Source organism: Amphiura filiformis, chromosome 8, assembly GCF_039555335.1.
Source record: "Amphiura filiformis chromosome 8, Afil_fr2py, whole genome shotgun sequence".
Lineage (NCBI taxonomy): Eukaryota > Metazoa > Echinodermata > Ophiuroidea > Amphilepidida > Amphiuridae > Amphiura > Amphiura filiformis.
The window spans coordinates 64714440-64727518 of NC_092635.1; the positions used below are offsets into that span (position 1 = coordinate 64714440).

At 37.7% G+C, this 13079-nt stretch overlaps 1 long non-coding RNA gene across 1 annotated transcript; it reads left to right on the top strand.

The window, feature by feature from the left end:
- The first annotated feature begins 818 nt into the window (after nucleotides 1-818).
- LOC140159353 (uncharacterized) lies at nucleotides 819-11217 on the top strand. The gene is made up of 3 exons (XR_011859874.1): nucleotides 819-920; nucleotides 5412-5534; nucleotides 11126-11217. It is a non-coding gene; the product is annotated as an uncharacterized lncRNA (long non-coding RNA).
- The last annotated feature ends 1862 nt before the right edge of the window (nucleotides 11218-13079 follow it).

The window sequence follows — 13079 nt, forward strand, 5'->3', positions numbered from 1 at the left end:
CCCCCGCCCCCCCTGGTAACGCCATATGAAATTAGCACTCTCCAGGATTTGTGATTAGATGGAGGTCCACGGTTTTGTAAAGTAGAGAATCCTGGAACGAAATGCATAGATAGATAATCTGAAACTTTTAAGATGTACTCAATGTATGTGCACAAAAAGATTTCTCTCAAGAGACCTGTGTTAATGTTCAGACTGTACTGTTTGGAAAAGATTAGACCAATGAAAATCATTAATCAAAACTCATTACAGATGCCCTAAAGTATCATGTACCATAAATCCTGGCTCTCACAAATTAAAGCCATATTATAACATTTGCTGAGGAGAACGCCCTCAAAAAAAATTTAAATTCAGGTGTTTACACGATTGTAATGTACTTAGTAAACAAAGATTCGCTGCAAAAATCAAGACTTTAGGTGCTATAATTTTGTCAAAATCCGAGATTTTGAATAAACCGCCGGAACCATATTAGTCGAACGCGTATGCGATATCAACACACCCCTATACGTACACGGCGTGCTGGACACACACACACCCCCACACGCCAGAGGATCGTACCATAATACAACCGCCGGAGTAACGTGCATTGGCGCTAGTAGTAAATTCCAATTTTCTTTGCTTTACCTCATTTGTTCGGCTCAAAATTAAAAGGGGACATATGACAGTAAATGCTAACATTTTATTGAATATGAATACTAATCTATTTTTAAAGAAATGTTATAGTATGGCTTTAACAGACAGTTTTTGCAGGCAACCTGACAGGACACAAACTTTTGTTTGCCTAATAATGTGATGTTTAAACATATTTTCAGCTGATACCATGATGTGTAATACCAACTTGGATTGCTCTGGAAATGGAGTCTGCACTAGTGGCATGTGTGTGTGTAACCCCCTTGCATTTGGAGACTACTGCCAATATCAAGGTTAGTGTACTATTTTAACACAGTGCATTTGTTATGTGTGTGAGACGAACTGGCAGGGGGGGGCAATTGCCCCCTGGCAAAAACTGCCTATTTGGGCCCCCGCCCCTAATGCAAGGAAAAGAGAGGAAAAAGGAAGGAGAGAGAGGAAAAAAGAGAGGAGAGAAAGGGGGAGAGAGGGAGAGGAGGAAAAGAAAGATGGGGAATCCATACTATATGCAATACCATACGATTATTATCAATAAGCCTGACAAAAATTGTCCATTTGGGCCCCCGCCCCTTAGTGTAGGGTAAAAGAGAAAAGAGAGAGAGAGAGAGAGACAGAGGATAAAGAGGGGAAAAAGAGGGGGAGAAGGGAACTAGAAGGCTATATATTTGTACACAAATACGGCTATACCCGCATGTTATCGGTGTACCCAAACTTACAGTCCTTTTTTGCTGAGGACTTAAAATAAAGAAATTGTATGTGTAAAAAGTGAAAGTCCAAGTCACAAGCTTTAATTGAATGCAGGTTGCACTGTCGTAGCACTTAAAATAAAGAAATTGTAAAAGTCCCTCCCAGGGGAGTCGCTCTCTTACTCTCCATAGGTTGCTGTTGTCAGTCTCTCTTACTCAGGTAGTATGTAAATTTAATGGAACAGCCATTTCAGAGGGAGTATGTAAATTAAACGGAACAGCCTTTTGGGGCCATTTCAGAGGGAGTATGTAAATTAAATGGAACAGCCAATGGGTATGTAATTTAACTTAAACAGCCTTAACGCTTCACGCTGGTATTTCCAATTATGATATAATACGATCTGTCTGTTTAGTCCTACGTGTGTGGGGTGGATGGGTGCGTGCGTGGGTGTTAGTAAAAATATAATTCTCAGGTGCTATCTGTGTACAAATTGCTGAGGGCTTAAAATATAGACATTGTAAAAAGTCGCCCAATTGGGTGGAAAATGTGTAAAAATTGAAAGTCCAAGTCACAAGCTTTAATGCAGGTTGCACTCTCGTAGCACTTAAAATAAAGAACTTGTAAAAAGTCCCCTGCCATGGGAGTTGTCTCTCCATAGATTGCTGTTGTCAGTCTCTCTTATTCACAGTGAGGCTATGCAATGTGATTAGGGGAAAACTGTTCCAGAGGGAGTATGTAAATTAAATGGAACAGCCATTTTAGAGGGAGTATGCAAATTAAACGGAACAGCCTATTTTGGGACCATTTCAGAGGGAGTATGTAAATTAAATAGACCAGCCAATGGGTATGTAATTTAACTGGAACAACCTTAACGCTTCACGCTGGTATTTCCAATTATTATATTAATAATTATAATACGGATATGTCTGTTTAGTCCTACGTGTGTAGGGTGGGGAGGGGTGTGTGGGTGTTAATAACAATATAATTCTCAGGTGCTACTGTGTACAAATTCTGAGCCCGGAAGCTGCTTTATTTGATGAGAAACGGCCGGCCCTTTGTTTTAACATTTGGGGCCATGGGGCCCATAATATTTGACTTATGAGGCCCATGGACATATGTTGAAGTTTGATTCTCCAGTGCTATCAGTAGACTCAAGCTGGGCACTGTAGCTGCTTTATTTACTGAGTAACGGCCGGCCCTATGTTTTAGCATTTGGGCCCTGGGGCCCATATAATGTAATATATGGGGCTCATATGTACATATAACAATGCGATTTTCAGGTGCAATCTGTGTACTAACTCTGAGCCCTAAAGCTGCTTTATTTACAGAGTAACGACCGGCCCTGTGTTTTAGCGTTTGGGGCCCAGGGCCCCATATTATGTGACATATGGGGTACATATATACATATGACAATATAATACTGAAAACCTATCTGTGTACCAAATCTGAGCCCTGTAGCTACTTTATTTGCTGAGAAACGGCCGGCCCTTTGTTTTAACATTTGGGCCCCTGGGGCCTCTAGCCTTGTACATATGGGGCCAGAATGGGCAAAAGGCACATCTACAATTTAGGGCTTATACATGTGCAACATATGAGCCCTAGTGCCCTTGTAGCTTTAGAGCTAGGCTTGTCAATCTGTTGCCCCATATTTTTAACATTTGGGGCCCTGGGGCCCATAATATATAACATATGGGGCTCATGTATACTTGTATTTATAGAGTACCCTTGGGGCTATCAGTGTACCAACTTATGGCCCTGAGGCTGCTTCATCTGATGAGAATCGGCATGGTTTGTGTTTTTACATGTGGGCCCCTGGGGCCCGTGACCTTTGACCTCTGGGGCTGAGATGGGCAAAAAGGCACATCTTCGGAGTTAGGCCCCATAAGTGTACCACATATGGGCCCTGGGGCCCTTGTAGTTTTAGCGCTAGCCTTGACAGAATGATGTGTTTGATAGGAGAAGAAGGAGGAGGAGAAGGAGATGGAGAAGAAACCACAGGATGGCAATATACCCGTCCATGCTTCGCATGCGGGTATAACCACAGGATGGGAAGATACCCTGCATGCTATTGCATGCGGGTATAAAGAGAAAGAGGGAATCAATATGATATGCAATACCATACGATTATTATCAATAAGCCTGGCAAAAATTGTCTATTTGGGCCCCCGCCCCCTAGTGCAGGGTAAAAGAGAAAGGAGGGAGAGAGAGAGAGAGGATAAAGAGGGGAAAAAGAGGGGGGAGAAGGGAAAGAGAAAGAGGGAATCAATATGATATGTAGTTCCATACGATTATTATCAATTTACTCGTCTTGAAGACAAAGAAATAGAAAGTTTTTGAAATGCTAATTGCACAAAAGCACCTATAGAAGCAGTATATTGACTAATAAAAATTAAACAATAAAAGGGCCAACCCAAAAAGAAAAGTCGAAAAAGGTGCATGCCCCAACCGAAAATTATGAGTATCGATACAAAATTGGCCGATTTAGTCATTTACCATTGAGCAATTTCAAACTTAGGGCCGGATTTACCATTGGACCATATGGGTCAGGACCCGGCCCCCTAAAATTGCCTAATGTATGTTCCCCAAAACACCATAGTTTAGACCGAAATATGGTAACATTGCAAAATTTTGTGCACTTCACACGAACTGGCATTTACATTAAATTTACTTTAATTATTGGCTAAAATTGTCTGAGATTGGAAACTTTTAGTGCGTTTCGGGCGCACGTTAGGCAGGAAATTAGTAAGAATTATGGCCAAAATTCATTTCTATTAAGACCAAATTAGTAATAAAAAAGCAAATTTTTCTCGTGGAGCACGCAATTTCTTTGAAAAAGTAATAACCCAGTTTACCATTTTCCCTCTTGGGCCACTGTATTGCAAAATTTTAACTTATTTTCTTTGTTTTTTATTTTTCTTTGATATTTTTACTCTGAAAGTACACTTTCTTTTCGATGAGATGCGTTGCACCACCCGCATACCTACCTCCATTTTTGTTTGGTGGATTTAGGCCCCTGCCCCATACAGGCTTGCCCCCCGGAAAATATCCCAGCTATGCCACTGACTGTTGCGGTAGATTGCAATCATGATTTTGATGAATGCATTTGAGTAGTCTGCCATATTTACGGTATGATACGTCATATGCACAACCTCTATTGAAAAAAACAGTGGGCATGAATTTATAAGAGCGGTGTTTATTACATACAATAATTTATCATCATTCAAATTGTGTAATATACCATCATCTACTTGTGATTAATAGCATTTGGCTCAAGCATTACAGCGAGCTCCGGCCCCTGCACTTTGTGCATCAACATGGTATTCATGCTCGTCGAAAATTTCGCGAAATAAGGGGTGTTTTCAGATGAAGAAACGCGATTCCCGAAACACACAAAAAAACGGGTGTTTTTGCAAACCATGTGTTCGCAAAATTAACAAAAAATGTAATTTCATAGAAATATCACTTTTACCAGAGAAGAGGTAATATTTTATTATATCTTCTGTGGTTTTACGAAAATATTGCAGTTTCACAATTCTCCGTTTGGCGCATATCCGGTGTGCACCCGGCCAAGTGATTGAAGTTCATGCATTTAGCCATGGGACCTGTGAACAACCCTACGCGTTTTTCCAGAAAAGGGTATATTAGAAATATCGTTCGCGTTTTAGCGAAAATAGGGGTATTGTCGAAGGGCAAATAATTCGTGAAATTGCTTAAAAAAGGGGCGTTTTTCCCCTGAAAACTTTGCGAAATGAGATGCAAAAGGGGGTGTTTTTAAAGTTCACCGACAAGCATGAATACCCGCGGATGAGTGTGGGGGCCGGGCAGCGAGCCCATTGGCGGAACCGCCAGGGGAGGGGCAAGGGGCATTCCTCCTCCCAATGTTTTCCTTGCCCCCAGTTTTCCCCACTTTTGAGGCAAAAACCCAAATTACATATATTTCCACTCTTTGCAGCAATTTTGTCAACCTGAAATTCACTTTTCCCCCAATGCCCCCCAATAAATTCCTGGTGCCGCCAGTTGCCACTGAGCGAGCCACAATGACTTACCAATTAAATATTCATTTGCGTATTTATATTATTTGTATTTCTCTTAATTAGATGATTGTGGCAATCCAGGGGATTGTAACAACAATGGTGTTTGTGTTGAAGTCTCAAGAACCACTTACCCACGCAGACAGTGCTTTTGTAATCAAGAACACTTTGGTCCAAAATGTGAACAAAGTAAGTGTGTATATTTTGATATATAATATTGCTGCTATTTGTTTTTTATTTTGGATAATATGCGTAGCGCTTTTCACCTATGTACCCCATGCAATAATTGAAATGGTAGCCCATGTTGGTGGACAGTCTTAAGATAACAGAGGGACAGGTCTCTAGTTCGAGTCACAACCGTTCATCATTTGTTTTCTTGTATTATTATGTGAATTGCCCCGTGGAGGCCTCCTGGTGGACAGAATTTGATTTAAATGATGGGTGACGTTGTATTATTGCATACGGTCTAAAGTCTCAGAGTGCTGCTGTTTATGGTAAGTATCAGAATCGGTTTGCTTCCTCCACATTCGGCTGTTTCGGGTAACCCCCTGAGCCGATCTAACATTGCCTCTGATTGGTTAATTACATGATATCTTCACTTTAATCACCAATTGGTCCAATTGATAATGAAAACTTCTTTTTGGTCAATCGGCAGGTAGTTCTCATGGGGTTAATACCCTACTGTTTTAAAAATTGACTGCGAGATACATGTATGGCTTTCTGTATACAGGACCGGTGGCTTAACATCCCCTGGATGAGTACTTTATGGTTTATTTACCCAATTCTAAATCTACCAAAAACGTTTCAAAACGTAAAAAGGGGCCAAAGTTTAAAAATCTTTCCTGTGTGGCTTTTCACCCTTTTTTAAACTTGGTCCCATTCAGTATAGTAGTAATTTCTACAATTAGGTTTAAGACTGTTCAAAAGCATAGGCTATGTATTATCAAAATCATTTGAAGGTTTATGTTTTATTATATTGCGTGTTCATAGAGAGTAGTAGAGTATTATATATACTTAGCAAATTGACTGTCTGTCAACTTGCATATAGGCCCTACATCTGTACATGAGGCGCAGAATTGCACAAGACGATGAAGAATTTAACAAAGTGAGTATTTGCTACTTTTGCTTAAATCAAAATACATTATAACGTCTTTACGGAAAAACTTCAATCACGCACGAACATTAATTCATTTACTCTACAAAATGAACAATGACAACTAAGAAACAAACAAAGTAGCCTAAAGATGACTTCATATGGGTCTTTAGAAACTTTCATAAATGGGACCAAGTTTAAAAAAGGGTGAAAAGCCACACAGGAAAGATTTGTTAAACTTTGGCCCCTTTTTACGTTTTGAAACGTTTTTGGTAGATATTAATTCTTTTTTTGAGGTAAAAAAATATTGCGCAGTAAGTGGTTTCTTTGTAGCCATGCGAGTCGAGCTAGTTGGATATCCATATTTCGTGGTTAATGGTTCTTTGTAGCCCTGCGGGGCAAACTAGTTCGATATCCATATTTCGGGATGAGTGGTTTTTGAAGCTTCGAGGGCAAACTAGTTGGATATCCATATTTCGCGGTTTGTGGTTCTTTTTAGCCCCAAGGGCAAACTAGTTCGATATCCTCATTTCAGCGGTTAGTGGTTTTGACGACCGTAACCACCCCAATCAGCTGCATGGGGTAAGAATTATTTAAAATTAATAGCTGAACCCAATAGTTCAGCGAGGGACTGGAAACGACATATTGATGACTATATATAGAGTGTATTCAATAAACCCAAGCAGAACGAGAGCTGCTAAGTAACCGTTATCCATAACCATAAACACATGCATGATCAGACAACAAGTGTTCAATTTCCTCATAGCGTCCCACGTTGTACACACGTCAGTCGAATTTGGCGGTGTTGGTTTGTTAGCCCTCCATGCTATAACATCGTTCACTTTTTGTTGAACTTTGTATGTGGGCCTCACTGTAATAACATAAAGATCAGTCTGATCAGTGTGATATCATTTCAAGAGGTCACTTCACATGAGTAAGCTAAACAGCCTAATTCGGCCCTGATTTGGTAAAATGATCTAACTTGAAATTAAAATCGCTGTTTCGAGAAAAAGAGCTTTAAAGTTTGAACACTAGACGTTTTTCTTTTTGAATAAAATAAATTATTAAACAGATCTAATGTCTTAGAAAATATATAAAGTCACTGGCCTTCTCCAAACCTCAGGTTCAGATCACTGGCGTTGGTTGAAGGAACAACATACAATCAATCAATCAATTTATTTCATCCATTCATATACATACTATATGCCATTACGGCACCCTTGCTGGCCCTGATAGCATCGAACTTAATGTCCAATTTCCTTTTGGTCACGCCCTGCCCATTTGGTAGATCTTCATTCTCTCCATTATAGCAGTTTTTTGTATTAATTTCTTTTTCTCTTTCTTTCTTTCTCTCTTTCTTTCTTTCTCCCCTTCTTTCTTTCTTTCTTATTTCCTTTCTTTCGTTTTTTTCTTTCTTTCTATCATAGGCCTACTTTCATTATTCCTTTCCTTTTTAGTTCTTTTTCTTTTCTTTATTTCTTTCTTCTCTTTTCATTTTCCTTCCTTGCTTTTTTCCTTTCTTTCATTCTTTCTTTCTTCCTTTATTTCTTTCTTTCTTTCTTTCTTTCTTTCTTATTTTCTTTCTTTCTTTCATAGGCCTACTTTCATTCTTTCCTTTCCTTTTTCCTTTCTTTATTTCTTTCTTCTCATTTCTTTTTCCTTCCTTTCTTTCTTTCCTCCTTTCTTTTTTTCTTTCTTTCTATTTTCTCTTTCTTGTTCATTCTTTACTTTCTTCCTTTATTTTCATCAGTCTCTCTTCCTCTTTCTTTGCATTTCATTTAATATCTAGAGTTTGTCTGCGACTGCTTTCCTTTCGCGCTGCTTTTAATTTGCGTGTTGCGCCATTTCTAATACGCACCTTTTAACATCGCGTTTCTCATTTTTATTTTCCGCTACGCAGACATTCTCTATTTTGCTCACTTTGATAAAGTACTTTTGTACGAAACGTCAGTGTATAATTTTATATTAAAACATCGTTGAACAACACCATTTTGTTCAATTACTTTTCATTATTTGGTGGCATGGTGGTGATTTGAGGATGGCACCAATGAAAAGAGCGGCCTCACATTACCCATGATATGGATTTATCTCAAAATGTCCAAATTTCAAGTTATTGTCAATTCATTTTAAGCCAGCGGTAACCAGTATTTCAAAAAAGGGTGTAGCTTTGAATTGATGTGATGGGATTCAAGTTTATTCAATATCTATGCCAACCAACAGATCGTTTGCCGAGAAGGATTGATGCAAACATCATGCATGTGAAATGTTCCAAAGGTTAATGAATGAGAATGAAAAGAACAGATTAACTTTATCATGTTTGTCTCCCCGGCCCTATGCATGAGTGCGTATATTTATGGCCTTTACAATATTTCCTTATGTTCTTGTTAGGTATGGGGTATTATTAAAATAAAAAATAGTTATATTAAATGAAATCCTGGCATAAATAAATCGTCTTCATTCAATTGTGCTCTCTCTAAAGCAAGTAGAAATAGCTTGTACACTTTCAACATGGGAACACGTTTTGACGTATCTATAATTAGTAAAAAGATGTAGCTCAGCGGCCAGCCAACAAAAAGAAAATGTCTATAATAGGCCCTTAGCTGGCCCTATAGGTGAAACAAGATTTTCTCTCTGAATTGGCCGTATTTTACGTGTAAGAAAATCAATCGCATTATCGTGTTCACTCAAAAATTTAGAAAATAAATGGGCACTTCTGGGTTGGGTATCTATAGATTGTATAGAATTTAAGTATGATATATTTTCGATGGTAAATATATTTCACTTTCAAAGTTTGTAGTTTTCATAATTGCAATTTCTGAATATGATATAAAAAGCGGTAATAAGTCTATAAATGTAAGAGTATCGGATCATTTTGAATGTTAATAAATGCGAAACACCGTCGGTAGACACCAGCAATATCAGGGATTGCCGCGATTCTTGCAGTAGCTTTTATGAATAGAATATAATAGTGGATACAATAGCGGATACAATAGCGGAACAATAGAGCTCTCTTACGGGCAAATAAACTCTGTTGCGTTTTGCTAAATTTCACTTCTTCTTTTTCATGAACTAACCGTTATTTTTTAAACTTGTGGCAAAACATCTACCGATGTTTTTAATACACCAAGGGGAGAGCAGAAGTCCAAATTAAATCTATACATGTTGCCAATTAAATTTCAGATTTTCCCCCCAAGTCTGTACCCCACCAGATTTCCACCCATGGCAAAGGTGAACCTAAGCCCTTAGGCTGTGATTAAATATAATTAGTCATAAAGCCTAAGCTCCTCAAATTTTGAAAACCTGATGCGGAATGCATTTCTTTCCTCTTTTTTTAATTGAATTTTTATTGTCCATGCATGGATGTTCTGTTGCTGTCATTTCACGTAGGTGTCAAATTTTGCAGTCATCAACACATTATTATCAATCCCAAGAAATTTGCTTGACTTCGTGTTCAGACTAACCAAGCAAATGTTGTGTGTGAGACCAAAGAACGCAGGGTACCAGCAAAAATGGTACAGTGTGCATGGTTTACTCGTGGGTATACTGTTTTGAATTCTATGAGAATTTCTGGATTTAGGCTATTTTTGTAGCTGATGATGTCTGACGTGGAATTTTTTGGTGGATTTAAGGGATCTGGAATGAGCGTTTTGAGCATTTCTACAGTATTTTTGTGGGACATGAGAGCACATCAGACATATCGAATTGCATTCTGAATACGAAGAATGTCTTTCTGATATCAAATATTTTTCATTTTTTGAAATTCACGATATAATACAAATTTTATAACAAATTATTAATATTTGATATTTTTCACATTTTTGATATTATAACAGTCCTCAAAGTAAATTTTATAAATCTAATGATATATTCTTAAAGTGTATGTAGCTGGGAGGAAAAGCCGACAATCAATTGAAAATTTTGACCTTTCATATTGAAGATATGGATTTTTTCCCCAAAAAGACCTAATTTTTCTGGCGTTTTTGGGGAAAAAATCCATATCTTCAATACGAAAAAGGTCAAAATTTTCAATTGATCGTCGGCTTTTCATCCCACCTACATACACTTTAAGTATAAATCATCAGATTTATAAAGTTTACTTCAAGTACTGTTAAATATCAAAAATATCAATTTTAATCATTTGCCATAAAATGTGTATAATTGTGAATTTCAAAAATCAAAATTATTTGATATCAGAAGGACATTCTTCGTATTCAGAATGCAATTCGATATGTCTGATGTGGTCCAATGTCCCACAATAAATACTGTCCAAACGTTCATACCCCATCCCTTAATAATTGAAAAAGAAACAGAAAAAAAAGGAATTTTTTTACATCCAGCTAGAATAAAGCGGACAATTTTACTAATGCGCGCGGGAGCTTTAAGACTAACTTTTTAATCACAAATGTATCTAAACCAAATTGTAATTTAAACTTCAGTTACATTACTCCTGATTTTGTCTATGATCAATTATTACAAGTATTATTTCAGCATTCTGAGTATCGAAGAACAAATAAAAAATTTGAAGGAAATCGTACATTAAGGCTATAAGCTATGCTCTACTGCGTAAAGTGTTTTCTACTAAGTAATGTTTTGATATCATGGGTCAAACTGTGCATATTTAACTAAACCTGTTCTTATATTTGCATAATTGTTAAATTGGATTAAAATTTCTCAACTTTCTTAACAGAGAATCCTTCTGATTTTGGGATGGACGTGAAGACAAGCGACTATATGGAACGTATGTTAAATGGTGGGAATGACACATTTCGATACAAGATATTGGAGGTAAGATGGCTGAGGAAACTGCCATGGAGATAGTAGTCCCAGCAAACACAAAACGTTTTTGTAACATTTACAGGAGAGTGTACAAAAGTTGCATGGAACAATTTAAATGTTACAAGTTTTCCAAAAACATTTTAACATGATGCTATAGTGTTGACAGAAGATTAATTAACCCTAACACCCAAAAAAACCATGATGAAAAATTAAGCGCATGCATGAATCCCAGGGTCTGCGATGACGCAATCACCCTAAGTGTTATATGCTCACGGAATTGCTACCCGGGCAGCAATAACCGGCGTAGCTACCGGACCGTGATCGTGTGGTTGGCATTCGGGGGGTCAAAGGTTTGAATCCTGGGGGTGCCAAGTGACTTCTTTGTTTATCTTCTCTCCTTTTTCGTATCTTCTTTAACTTCCGATATCAAAAAGCAGGGTTAAGTGTTTAGGGTTAATGTTTGCAAAAATGATATTTTACACCAAAATTTGGACAACATTTGTGACATGATCAAGGGGAATGAGTCACATGTCGGCCCTGGTCAAAAATGAGTTTTACACAGGTTTCTAATAGGACTTCTAGTGCTTTCAGAAACTGAAAACCCCATGTTAATAAGACTTTTCTTTGCTAAGTTATGTCAATTTATCAATCGCAAAAAACAATATAAAACAAAAGAATTATAACACTTTCTTTGCCAATATCTCAAAATCAATATTAGCGACATCCGACTCATTTCCCTTGATTGTGTCACATTTGAAAAATGATTACAGGATGTATTAAAATAAAGTAAACAGTTTGAAAAATGCCAGATTAAAAAGTGTAAGGTATTTGGTCAAAATTGTATACTATCTTCAGTAGATAGCTGTGTACATTGAGTTCATTTGATACTATCTTCAGTAGATAGCTGTGTACATTGAGTTCATTTGATGATATCTTCAGTAGATAGCTGTGTAAGTTGAGTTCATTTGATGTTATATCCTTCATTAATAGATTCGTGTTCATTGATTGGTTAAAAGTGTGTCACATGATCAAAAATAAACACACTATTCTGTGAGGAAGTGGAAAAAGTACTATTTACGTCCGTAAATAGTACCTCCAAGCCGTAAATAGCACTTCTGGATATTTACTATTTACGGATAGCAGCATACCCACGTCGTAGTCCATAAAGCATAATAATAACATTGAATGTCGACATTGACTATGAGAATATTTTGTTACTGCCGAGAAACGACAACACGAACATGGCGCAATATTTAAACAATCTGGAGTGGCTGCTACTGCCGAAGAAGATTCACGATTTCAGCTGTTTAATTTGAATTTCTTACAAGTTCTAGCGTAGGAATATTTACCCCGGGAAAGTTCAGACGAGCATAGAGTCAGATTCAGAGCGACACTGACATGGTAAGCTTAAAAACAAACACTGACAGTGCGAGACTTAGCATGTAAGGCAGCCGGTCTACATGTAGTGCCGTGTGTACGGAGGCCTATCCCGATGCATGATGGCATCCGAGTTGACATGTAAATCCTTTTACATGTAAATCTTTTAACTAATCAATGAATAAAAAGTCTATAAATGAAGGCACAGTGGGATGAAAATACAACTTGAACAAATAAACAATGACAATGAGTAAGCTTAAAACCACTAACACATGAACATGACAGAGCGAGTCCTTCACTTCAGTGGACCGCCTAAACGGGCCTACCGTGCTAGGCCTTACCTAGGCCTATCTCGAGTTTTCATATAATCTTTTAACCAATCAATGAACAACAAATCTATGAATGAAGGATATAAAACAAATATATACTGCCTTTATTCGAGGTTCTGGTTAAAACTATGGTCCCTCGCTGAGATCAATAGTACTATT